The sequence below is a fragment of the Schistocerca nitens genome, chromosome 1 (assembly GCF_023898315.1).
Source record: "Schistocerca nitens isolate TAMUIC-IGC-003100 chromosome 1, iqSchNite1.1, whole genome shotgun sequence".
Lineage (NCBI taxonomy): Eukaryota > Metazoa > Arthropoda > Insecta > Orthoptera > Acrididae > Schistocerca > Schistocerca nitens.
This window is the reverse complement of record NC_064614.1, coordinates 949,892,288-949,904,684: the sequence shown is the minus strand read 5'-3', so window position 1 is coordinate 949,904,684 and position 12,397 is coordinate 949,892,288. Positions and strand designations below refer to the sequence as shown.

Sequence of the window (12,397 nt, the reverse complement as noted above, 5' to 3'; positions counted from 1 at the left end):
AGGAGACCTTACTTTTGGGATTACCCTCGTACTACTTTTTATGCACAGTTTGATCTAAATTCTGTTTGTGCCATACGCTGTAGCACTAAAATTTCACTCTATAAACATATATAGTAGTAACTTCGAGGTGCCATAGTTTACTCTCAAGTCAAAGTTTAAATATTTATAATTTGTGCTTGCAATTATGAGAACTGTTTATTCTCATGGTACCTTTACTATTTATGGTACAAATAGTAATGGTACATCAGTTATATGGTATTTTTTCTTCTCTTTCCATACCTGTTACTAGAGTTCACGTATATTTAATATAAATTATGGGCAAAACTATGCAAATTTCACATAAAACAATAAAAATGGATAATAAAATAAGTTTTTATATCTACATGGTACGTTTGGTGAATAGTACTCTCTGCCAACATATACTGCCATGCTGTCAGTGTATCTGTCTCCTTTCATAAGATTATCTGATTTCAATTACTTTTCCAATTAAAATGTCTCGAACAGTTTAATTATTAAAAGTTAATGATCACGTAAGTAGTTCCGTCGATGCTTCTTATCAAGACCCACAAACTGAGTGTTCGATCTCTTTGGTGGAATAAATAAAGTTATAAATTATTTAATGCTGTAGTTTTATTATTTATTTCTGTATCACCTCTCTTATGTCATTTCCAGATGTTATATCACTGGATTCGTAATGAAATTCTCATTCATTTGACACTTTGTGTTTCCCTGCGTGGTTTGCATTGCACGTGCGAAATTAACTACAACACAACTTGACAGTTTTAATGGCTATTGGATGCTGATGTCACAATGACCTGTGAAAAACCCATGTGGTGCCACGCTGCACCCCAGGGGAAGAAAGCCACTATCAGCGTCAACTGGTCACCTTTCAACTGCCAGCTGGCTACTGACATGAACTCCGCTCACACTCTCTGTGCGCACAACTTAAAACACTGCATGTCACACTATTTTGAATAATTAGTTATTAAGGAATGGACAGCTTGTATCCTCCTTTTTTAAACAGCATTAACACTGTCCGAGATGCTGATACATATTCTGGATAAGATTAAATTCATCACAGAAGATAAGAAGCTATCTACTTTAATTTTCACAGAAACAAATTGCAACAGAAAAAAAAAATCTCTGACTGAAACAAATAAGAAATACAGAATACCCAAATTCCTGTAGCCATCCAACACATATTTTCAACTTCTTAGCCCTGCAGTGTGCAGCAACTGGTTTATTCTGGCTTGATTTGCATCCAGTCATGAATGTTAAATAGAAATCCAATGCCTCAGTGTCCACCAACATTTTTACCACCATGCACTTATTTTAAAACTTCTAACAAGAACCACAAACCTCTGCTTGTACCAATCATGTGATCGGCATTATTGTATCAGGTGGTTATAATTAAAATTTCCCTGTTTCACAAGTTAAAACACTGAAACTAATTGCCGTGTGAGTACCAAACTTGGTAGCATTAATGTCAAGGATATGGGGAAGAGAAGTAGTGCAGAATCAATTCAATTGAAACACTTTTCATGTGCTGCTATGGTAAATCATACCATTACATAATGTTACCATTGCTGTTGTTGTTGTTGTTGTTTTCAGTCCTGAGACTAGTTTGATGCAGCTATCCATGCTACTCTATCCTCTGCAAGCTTCTTCATCTCCCTGTACCTACTGCAACCTACATCCTTCTGAATCTGCTTACTGTATTCATCTCTTGGTCTCCCTCTACGATTTTTACCCTCCACGCTGCCCTCCAGTACTAAATTAGTGATTCCTTGATGCCTCAGAACATGTCCTACCAACCGATCCCTTCTTCTAGTCAAGTTGTGCCACAAACTTCTCTACTCCCCAATCCTATTCAATACCTCCTCATTAGTTATGTGATCTACCCACCGAATCTTCAGCATTCTTCTGTAGCACCACATTTCCAAAGCTTCTATTCTCTTCTTGTCCAAACTATTTATCGTCCATGTTTCACTTCCGTACATGGCTACACTCCATACAAATACTTTCAGAAATGACTTCCTGACACTTAAATCTAAACTCGATGTTAACAAATTTCTCTTCTTCAGAAACGCTTTCCTTGCCATTGCCAGTCTACATTTTATATCCTCTATACTTCGATCATCATCAGTTATTTTGCTCCCCAAATAGCAAAACTCCTTTACTTCTTTAAGCATCTCATTTCCTAATCTAATTCCCTCAGCATCACCCAACTTAATTCGACTACATTCCATTATCCTCGTTTTGCTTTTGTTGATGTTCATCTTATACCCTCCTTTCAAGACACTGTCCATTTAGTTCAACTGCTATTCCAAGTCCTTTGCCGTCTTTGACAGAATTACAATGTCATCGGCGAACCTCAAAGTTTTTATTTCTTCTCCATGGATTTCAATTCCTATGCCGAATTTTTCTTTTGTTTCCTTTACTGCTTGCTCAATATACAGATTGAATAACACCGGGGATAGGCTACAACCCTGCCTCACTCCCTTCCAAACCACTGCTTCCCTTTCATGCCCCTCGACTCTTATAACTGCCATCTGGTTTCTGTATAAATTGTAAATAGCCTTTCACTCCCTGTATTTGACCCCTGCCACCTTCAGAATTTGAAAGAGAGCATTCCAGTCAACATTGTCAAAAGCTTTCTCTAAGTCTACATTAACATAGGTTTGCCTTGCCTTAATCTTTCTTCTAATGTTACCATTATTGTTACAAAAGGGTCTCAATATGGCGCCTGTCAGTGTCCGAAGAGTCTGAAAGCCCAGGTTTGTGTTCTGCACAGCAGAACAAAGCATGTCTGTAGGTATGCTGGCTGCCTCTCTTGATATACTGCACTTCAGATCAGCACATGTCTGAATGTTTCCCCTGGTAAACCCTGTTCTCCAGGTAGCTTCACAGCTAGAAATCACAGGGAGTGAGATCAGATGGTCTTGCCAGCTAAGCATTTGGAAATGATGGCTGATAATTTGATCATTTCCAAATGTGTTTCGTAGAAGAAGGTGAACTTTACGAGCAATGTGTTGTGGGGCCCCATTTTGCATGAAAACTGTCGAGTTCAATGTGCTTCTCTCCTTTAGGGCAGGTATGACATTTGCTGGCAAAGCATATTGCAGTAGTGCTGGCCAGTCGCACTGCACATCTTTGGCCCTTGAGCACCAACCTGTTCAAAAAAGAAAGAACATAGCCCTGAAGCTACACCATATGGTGACACGTTCACCACACAGAGGAACTTCATGCACACTGACTGGAGGAGAAAATCCCCACACTCGGCAATTCTGCGTGTTCACCTCATCAGTCAGAGAAAAGTGAGCTCTTCAATATTTGAGAGGAAGTGGAGTGCAAAGTCAACACATTGCAACTAGTGGTGCAAGCTACTGTACGATATTGATCTTGTACAGATAATACTTGAGAATGATTCAAAGCACTTTCCGCACAATGGACCATGGGATTTTCAACTGTCGTGACACAGCATGTGCACTGCCTGATGATCGGGAATTGTGCGCAGCATAGTCTGCCATAGCAACAGCGATTTCATCAACCACCGGTGGTGCAATCGGTTGTCAGCCTCTTACTGGAGCGACATTCAGTTCTCTATCAAGCTCCGCACAGCAGCTGGAGAAAGAGGACCCTTCCATAATCCTTTCAGCCGGCGATTTTCTTGAAGCGCAAGTGCTGCATTACTGTTGCTTTGGTAATAGAGCTTCCCCAATAATGCCCAGCTCCTTTTGTCCAAGTTCATGTTAACTTGTCAGCAAGTGAACTGCGACTGGTTAGTGGTGGGAGACTATGAATCATGATGACTGATCACAGCAGCTGGTGGCCATAGTTGGAACTGGACCCCATGCTCTGGAAATAAACACTACCAAGTTTGCGTATTATAATGTGTTAAATAGGGAAAGTTTAATTATTATCACCCATTATAATGACAATATTACGAAAAGGAAAGTTGCTACTCACCACATAGGGACGGACACACACACACACACACACACACACACACACACACACACACACACACACACACACACACACACACTGAAGTCTCTGGCTGCTAGGCCAAAACTGAGGTGAATGGATGGGGTCAAGATAGACCTGGAGACACTAGGAGCCGACAAGAACATGGTCAATAACAGAGACCAATAGAAGAGGACAGGGAGGGAGGCAATGAACCAATTATTATTGTTTTTAGTTTGAGGGTGTAAATTATGTTTCATAAAACAGCAGTTCCAGAACTCAGTACAACAGCAGCTTAATCTAGTATTGAGCAAGTCTACAGATGAGGACTATCCTCTCACTGGCATACAAGATGCCTTCTATTATAATGTGGATTATCAATAGGCATACAACTGTGCAACTCCCCTCCCCTCCATCCACCTATCTAGTCTCACCAATGTATAGCAACTTGAAATTATGATGATTACTTAATGTCCCAAAACTGCAACCTAAAAGCAACTTTAACATTATCAGTACCAGGAGGTCATGAGGTGTGGGGTGGGCAGAAAAGTAGAGGACCACAGAAGGGGAAAAGACCGGTGGTTGTGTTGAAAGAGAGTGGCATATTTTGTGGGAGGGGGGAATATGAATTGGGAGGTGGTGATAAGACAGAAGGGGTAGAAACCATTGGGTGGAGGCTCTGCCCATTCCTCCCTACCCCACATTCTCTCGACACTGCAACTGGCAACCGTGTCTTGCCACCATCTAGCCCTTCACACTCTGCCAGGTAGTGCTCTTCTCTTCCACCACCAGTGCCCAGCTATCCTCCCCCCCCCCCCTCCCCTCCCCTCCCCTCCCCCCCCCCCCCCAAAGGCCACTCATGGCTACTGCTTTTGCTCAACACAGCAGTTGCCTTCTGGCTGCAGTGGCTGAGTTAGCAATCGTGTGCATATGTGAGCTTGCTTGTGTGAATGTTTTCTTTACTGAGGAAGGCTTTGGCCAAAAGCTCAGTCTCTAACAGACTTTTTGTTGCACGTCTTCAACTCAGCATGTCAGTTTATGCTTTTCATAATACACCTACCTTACTTGCATGTGTGTGTTACCATTAAATGCAGGTGGCTGTGTGCATGTGAGAGATTATAAACATTTTGAGCCATAAGAAGCTGCAGTCTAAAGACTGTGACAGTTATGTATCCCCTACACAAAGACTGCGTATATGGCCTGATCTATTAATATTAGTAGCTTTTATCTAATACCTTCTTGATCACTGAACCTAGTATTTTGAGATATAATAGTTGTGCTCAGCTTTATTTAACACACTCATGTTTTAAGTGTGACAACAGAAAACATATGTAAAAATTTCTATAGCATTTTCTGTCTGTAGTTTGTGAGGATTTCAATGCAGATTTCTTGAAAGAGACAAACAGAAAAAATCAACTGCAATCATCTACATCTAAGTGATTACTCTGTTATTCACAATGTGGCAGATGGTTCAATGAACCACCTTCAAGCTGTCTCTCTACCATTCCACTCTCTTAACAGCATGCGGGGAAAACGAGCACTTAAATTTTTCTGTGCAAGCCCTGATTTCTCTTATTTTATCGTGATGATCATTTCTCCCTATGTAGGTGAGTGCCAACAGAATGTTTTCGCAATCTGAGGAGAAAACTAGTGATAGAAATTTCATGAGAAGATCCCATCGCAACGAAAAATGCCTTTGTTTTAATGATTGCCACTCCAATTCACGTACCATGTCTGTGACACTATCTCCCCTATTTCGCGATAATACAAAACGAGCTGCCCTTCTTTGTACTTTTTCGATGTCATCCATCAGTCTCACCTGATGCATATCCCACACCTCACAGCAATACTCAAGAATAGGGCGGACAAGTGTGGTGTAAGCAGTCTCTTCAGTAGACCTGTTGCACATTCTAAGTGTTTTGACAATGCATCGCAGTCTTTGGTTTGCTCTACCCACAATATTATGTATGTGATCCTTCCAATTTAGGTTATTTGTAATTGTAATCCCTAAGTATTTAGCTGAATTTACAGCTTTCAGATTTATGTGACTTACCGCATAATCGAAATTTAGCTGATTTCTTTTAGTACTCATGTGAATAACTTCACACTTTTCTTTATTCAGGGCCAATTTCCACTTTTCACACCATACAGATATCCTATCTAAATCATTTTGCAAATCGCTTTGATCATCTGATGACTTTACAAGACAGTAAATGACAGCATCATCTGCAAACAATCTAATAGGGCTACTCAGATAGTCTCCTTTGCCGTTAATATAGATCAGGAACAATAGAGGGCTGTAACACCACCTTGAGGAACGCCGGATATTCCTTCTGTTGTACTCGATGACTTTCCGTCCATTACTACGAACTGTGACCTTTCTGACAGGAAATCACGAATCCAGTCGCACAACTGAGGCAATACTTCATAGGCACGAAGTTTGGTTAGAAGACGCTTGTGAGGAACGGTGTCGAAAGCCTTTCTGGAAATCTAAAAATATGGAATCAATTTGACATCCCCTGTCGATAGCACTTATTACTTCATTAGTATAAAGAGCTAGTTGTGTTTCACAAGAACGATATTTTCTGAATCCGTGCTGACTATATTGAGATACTTCATAATGTTCAAATACAGTATATGTTCCAAAACCCTACTGCAAATCGACGTTAGTGATACGGGCCTGTAATTCAGCAGATTACTCCTTTTTGGGTATTGGTGTGACTTGAGCAATTTTCCAGTCTTTAGGTACGGATCTTTATGTGAGCAAGTGGTTGTATATAATTGCTAAATATGGAGCTATTTTATTAGCATACTCAGAGGAACCCGACTGGTATACAATCTGGACCGGAGGCCTTGCCTTTATTAAGTGATTTAAGCTGCTTTGTTACACCGAGGATATCAACTACTTTATTTCTGATCTTGGCAGTTGTTCTTGATTGGAATTCAGGAATATTTACTTCGTCGTCTTTGGTGAAGGAGTTTCAGAAAACCATGTTTAATAACTCTGCTTTAGTGACACTGTCATCAGTGACTTCATTGTTGTTATCGTGCAGTGAAGGTATTGATTGCGACTTGCCACTGATGTGCTGGCCTCGCCCGTTCATCCTGTCAGTGGGCAGATGGCCGCTCCTTCAGCAGGGCCCGAGCAGGCACACGGGGGCAAAGGCTTGCTGGTTATTGGGAGCTCCAACGTTAGGCGTGTGATGGAGCCCCTGACGGAAATAGCGTATAGGGCTGGAAAGAAATCCAACGTGCACTCTGTTTGTCTGCCGGGAGGCCTCATCCAAGATGTGGAGGCGGCCTTGCCTGCGGCTATCGAGCGTACGGGGTGCAGTCGTCTGCAAGTAGTTGCAAACGTCGGCACCAATGATGCCTGTCACTTGGTTTCTGAGGCGATCCTCAGTTCGTACAGGTGGCTGGCGGATTTGGTGAAGACCGCTGGCCTCGCACGCGGGGTGCAAGCAGAGCTCTCTATTTGCAGCATCGTTCCCAGAGTGGATCGGGCTCCTTTGGTTTGTAGCCGAGTGGAGGGTCTCAACCAGAGGCTTCGTCGACTCTGGCGGTCCTGGCTGCAGATTTCTAGACTTGCGCTATTGGGTGGGGAATTGTAGGACACCCCTAAATAGGTCAGGGGTACACTACACAAAGGAAGCGGCTACTTGGGTAGCAGACTACTTGTGGCGTGCACATGGGGGTTTTTTAGGCTAGGCAGTAGTGCAAGGTGTCTTGATGAACACTCACCAGTTGATGTGCAGGCAGGGAAATCAGGACGCGCTCAGTGTAAAGACACTTCACCTATCAAGATATTAGCAGTAAATTATCAGAGTGTTCGGAACAAAGTTCCTGAATTTACTGCCCTCCAGGAAGCATGTGGCGTGCAAATTATTCTCGGGACTGAGACTTGGCTGAACCCTGAGATAGGAAGTTCTGAAATAGTTAGTGAGGGTTGGAACATGTATCGGAAAGACAGATTAGACACCACAGGGAGTGGCATCTTCATTGCAGTTGACGAAAATATTGTGTCTACTGAGGTCGAAGTAGAGTGTGATTGTGAAGTTATCTGGACACAATCAACAGGGCTAGGGGAAATAAAATTAATTGTTGGGTGTTATTACCGGCCACCAGGTTCCACTGTGGCAGTTCTAGAATCATTCAAAAGGAGTCTGCACTCTGTATCACAGAAGTACCCGGACCATGTTATATTGGTCGGAGGCAACTTCAACCTACCTAGTGTAGACTGGGATGTCTATGGATTCATTACAGGTGGTACAGACAAGCCGTTGTGTGAATTACTTTGGAACACATTATCTGAAAACTGTCTTGAGCAGCTAAATCGACAGCCAACGCGTAATGGAAATTTTTAGATCTGGTAGCCACGACAGACCAGACCTCATCGACGGTGTCAGTGTTGAGACAGGGATTAGTGATCATGATGATGTGATTGCGACTATGGTTACGAAAGGTAAAAAGTCGGTCAAAAAGGCTAGGAGAGTATTCTTACTAGAAATAGCAGATAAGCAGTTGTTAGCATCCCACTTAGTAAATGAATTAACTTCACTTATATCCGGTACGATGGACGTGGAAGAATTATGGGCAAATTTTAAACACATTTGGACAAGTATGTGCCGAAAAAGTGGGTTACGGACGGAAAAGACCCACCGTGGTTTAACAGTGCAATTCAGAGAATGCTCAGGAAGCAAAGACAGTTGCACTCGCGGTACAAGAAAGACTGGGAGAATGAGGACAGGCAAAAGTTAGTAGAGATTCGTGCTGCTGTAAAAAGAGCGATGCGCAAAGCATTCAACCACTATCACCGTCATACCTTAGCAAAAGATCTTGCTGAAAACCCAAGGAAATTCTGGTCTTACATAAAATCGGTAAGCGGGTCGAAGGCTTCCATCCCGTCACTCACTGATCAGTCTGGCCTGGCAACGGAAGAAAGCAAAACGAAAGCTGAAATTTTAAATTTAGCATTTGAGAAATCTTTAACGCAGGAGGATCGTACAAACACATCGCCGTTTGTCTCGTACAGATTCCCGTATGGAGGACATAGTGATAGACATCCCTGGGGTTGTGAAGCAGCTGAATGGGTTGAAAATAAATAAATCGCCAGGTCCAGATGGGATTACAATTCGGTTTTACAGAGAGTACTTTACTGCATTGGCTCCTTACTTAGCTTGCATTTATCGTGAATCTCTTGCCCAACGTAAAGTCCCGAGCGACTGGAAAGAAGCGCAGGTGACGCCAGTATATAAGAAGGGTAGAAGGATGGATCCTCAAAATTACAGACCAATATCCTTAACATCGGTTTGTTCCAGGATTCTCGAACATATTCTCAGTTCGAATATAATAAATTTCCTTGAGACAGAGAAGTTGCTGTCCATGCATCAGCACAGCTTTAGAAAGCATCGCTCCTGCGAAACACAACTCGCCCTTTTTTCACATGATATCTTGCGAACCATGGATGAAGGATATCAGACGGATTCAATATTACTTGACTTCCGGAAAGCGTTTGACTCAGTGCCCCACTGCAGACTCCTAACTAAGGCACGAGCATATGGGATTGGTTCCCAAGTATGTGAGTGGCTCTAAGACTTCTTAAGTAATAGAACCCAGTACGTTGTCCTCGATAGTGAGTGTTCATCGGAGGTTAGGGTGTCATCTGGAGTGCCCCAGGGAAGTGTGGTAGGTCCGCTGTTGTTTTCTATCTACATAAATGATCTTTTGGATAGGGTGGATAGCAATGTGCAGCTGTTTGCTGATGATGCTGTGGTGTACAGGAAGGTGTCGTCGTTGAGTGACTGTAGGAGGATACAAGATGACTTGGACAGGCTTTGTGATTGGTGTAAAGAATGGCAGCAACTCTAAATATAGATAAATGTAAATTAATGCAGATGAATAGGAAAAAGGATCCCGTAATGTTTGAATACTCCGTCGGTAGTGTAGCGTTTGACACAGTCACATCGATTAAATACTTGGGCGTAACACTGCAGAGCGATATGAAGTGGGAAAAGCATGTAATGGCAGTTGTGGAGAAGTCGGATAGTCATCTTCGGTTCATTGGTAGAATTTTGGGAAGATGTGGTTCATCTGTAAAGGAGACTGCTTATAAAACACTAATACGACCTATTCTTGAGTACTGCTCGAGCGTTTGGGATCAGTATCAGTTCGGATTGAGGGAGGACATAGAAGCAATTCAGAGGCGGGCTGCTAGATTTGATCATCACGCGAGTGTTATGGAAATGCTTCAGGAACTCGGGCGGGAGTCTCTAGAGGAAAGGAGGTGTTCTTTTCGTGAATTGCTACTGAGGAAATTTAGAGAACCAGCATGTGAGGCAGACTGCAGTACAATTTTACTGTTGCCAACTTACATTTCGCAGAATGACCACAAAGATAAGAGAGATTAGGGCTCGTACAGAGGCATATAGGCAGTCATTTTTCCCTCGCTCTGTTTGGGAGTGGAACAGGCAGAGAAGATGCTTGTTGTGGTACGGGGTACCCTTAGTTAAATGATCCAATTAACAGTTCAGTCCGATTGTCAGGTATAACCTCTACCCACACTATTTCATACGAACTATCTACTTCAATTGCGCTACAAGGCAAACTACCTGATACCAATAAATACTCCACCACCAACTGTATTCAATCTACCCTTTCTGAACACAGTTCATTCGTTTGAAAAAAAATTTCGGCTGAACTTATTTCCGGCTTTAGTGAGCTCTCTGTACCTACAACTATTTGAGCTTCAGTGCTTTCTATTAGGGCTTGGAGCTCTGGTTCTCTCCCAATACAGCTATGACAATTTACAACTACAATGCCAATTGTTTCTACAATGTCCTTACTGTGTTATACCTGCCCACTTTTAGATGGACGCCCCTTCTGTTGTTCCCTGAGACCCTCTAATCTAAAAAACCGCCCAGACCCTCCCACACAGTCCCCACTACCCGTGTAGCTGCCTCCTCTGTCCCCTGATCTATTAAGCGGAACCCGGAAACCCACCACCTGATGGCGCAAGTCAAGGAATCTGCAGCCTACACGGTCACAGAACCGCCTGAGCCTCTGATTCAGACCCTCCACTCAGCTATGCACCAAAGGACCGCAGTCAGTTCTATGGATGATGCTGCAGATGGTGAGCTCCACCTTAATCTCGGAAGCAAGACTGGCAGTCTTTACCATTTCCACTAGCCGTCCGAAACCCAGACACGTCATTGGTACCGGCATGAGCCACCACCTACAGTTGGCTTCACCCTGTACTCTTCAGGGCATCCGGAAGCACCCTTTCCACACCTGGAATGACTCACCCCGGAATTCACATGGAGTGCACACTGGCTTCCTTCCCCTACTTGCATCCATGTTCCTAAGGGCCCCCATTACACGCCTAATGTTGGACCTCCCAACTACCAGCAAACCCACACTCTGTCAATGCCCAGACCTTGCGGGCCGAGAAGCTTCCTCTGGAACAGGGTAGACGACTGCATCCGGCTCAGAGACATCGTCAGCCACAGATAACGCCCGAAACCTGTTCGTCAAACGAACCAGAGGCCCTACGATTGGCCTCTCGGAAAGTTTTTCACTGCCTGCCAGACTTTGGAATGATCTCCCACTCGACCACGGGTGAGGGGTCAACCTCAGTGCATGCTTTGTATAATTTTAACAGAAACAGAACAGATTAACCTCCTGACATATTTTGCATATTTCCACTCAATGACGTATTATGGAATAATTTTCTGAAACAACTCATCACTTACAAAGAAAGTGCTGATTGCACAAAAGTGAGCAGTTAAGATTAGTATGTGGTGTTCACCCGTGGTCATCACGTATATAACTCTTCAAGGAATTAGGCATTTTAACTGCGCCATCACATACATTCGCTAATAGAATTTGTCATAAATAATCCATGGCAACTTGAGAAGAGTAGTGACGTCCATACCTACAACACTTAGAGGAAAAAAGTGACCTTTATTGACCATTATTAAAACTCTATGGTACTAAGAAAGGAGTTTAATATGCAGCAACAAAGACTTTTGATAATTTGCCCAATAATATTAAGTGTCTGACAAATTCGCGAAGCAAGTTTTAAATCTAACCTAAGACCACTTCTACAATTATGGAAAGGATAGATTACTACACACCATAAAGGTGACATCAAATTGCATAGGGGCAGAAAAGACTGTTACACAGTAAGCTTTCAGCCAAAGCCTTCGTCAGAAAAGAAAAGCGCGCGCGCCCACACACACACACACACACACACACACACACACACACACACACACACACACACACACACACACACAGGCTGTTCAGGTCACCCACAGATAATGGTCACGTGCATATATGAGGTGTGCTTTGTTGCACAACAATATGGCACCTCCCTGTCCTTCCAAATGCTTACTCAACATTCGACAATGTTCACAACCATTACATATACTAC

General features: G+C 42.9%; 1 protein-coding gene across 2 annotated transcripts in view; it reads right to left on the bottom strand.

Moving 5' to 3' along the window:
- The window catches only part of LOC126194579 (PAS domain-containing serine/threonine-protein kinase), a 246,348-nt gene that overhangs the window by 121,767 nt on the left and 112,184 nt on the right, over positions 1 to 12,397 (bottom strand). The window lies entirely within an intron of this gene.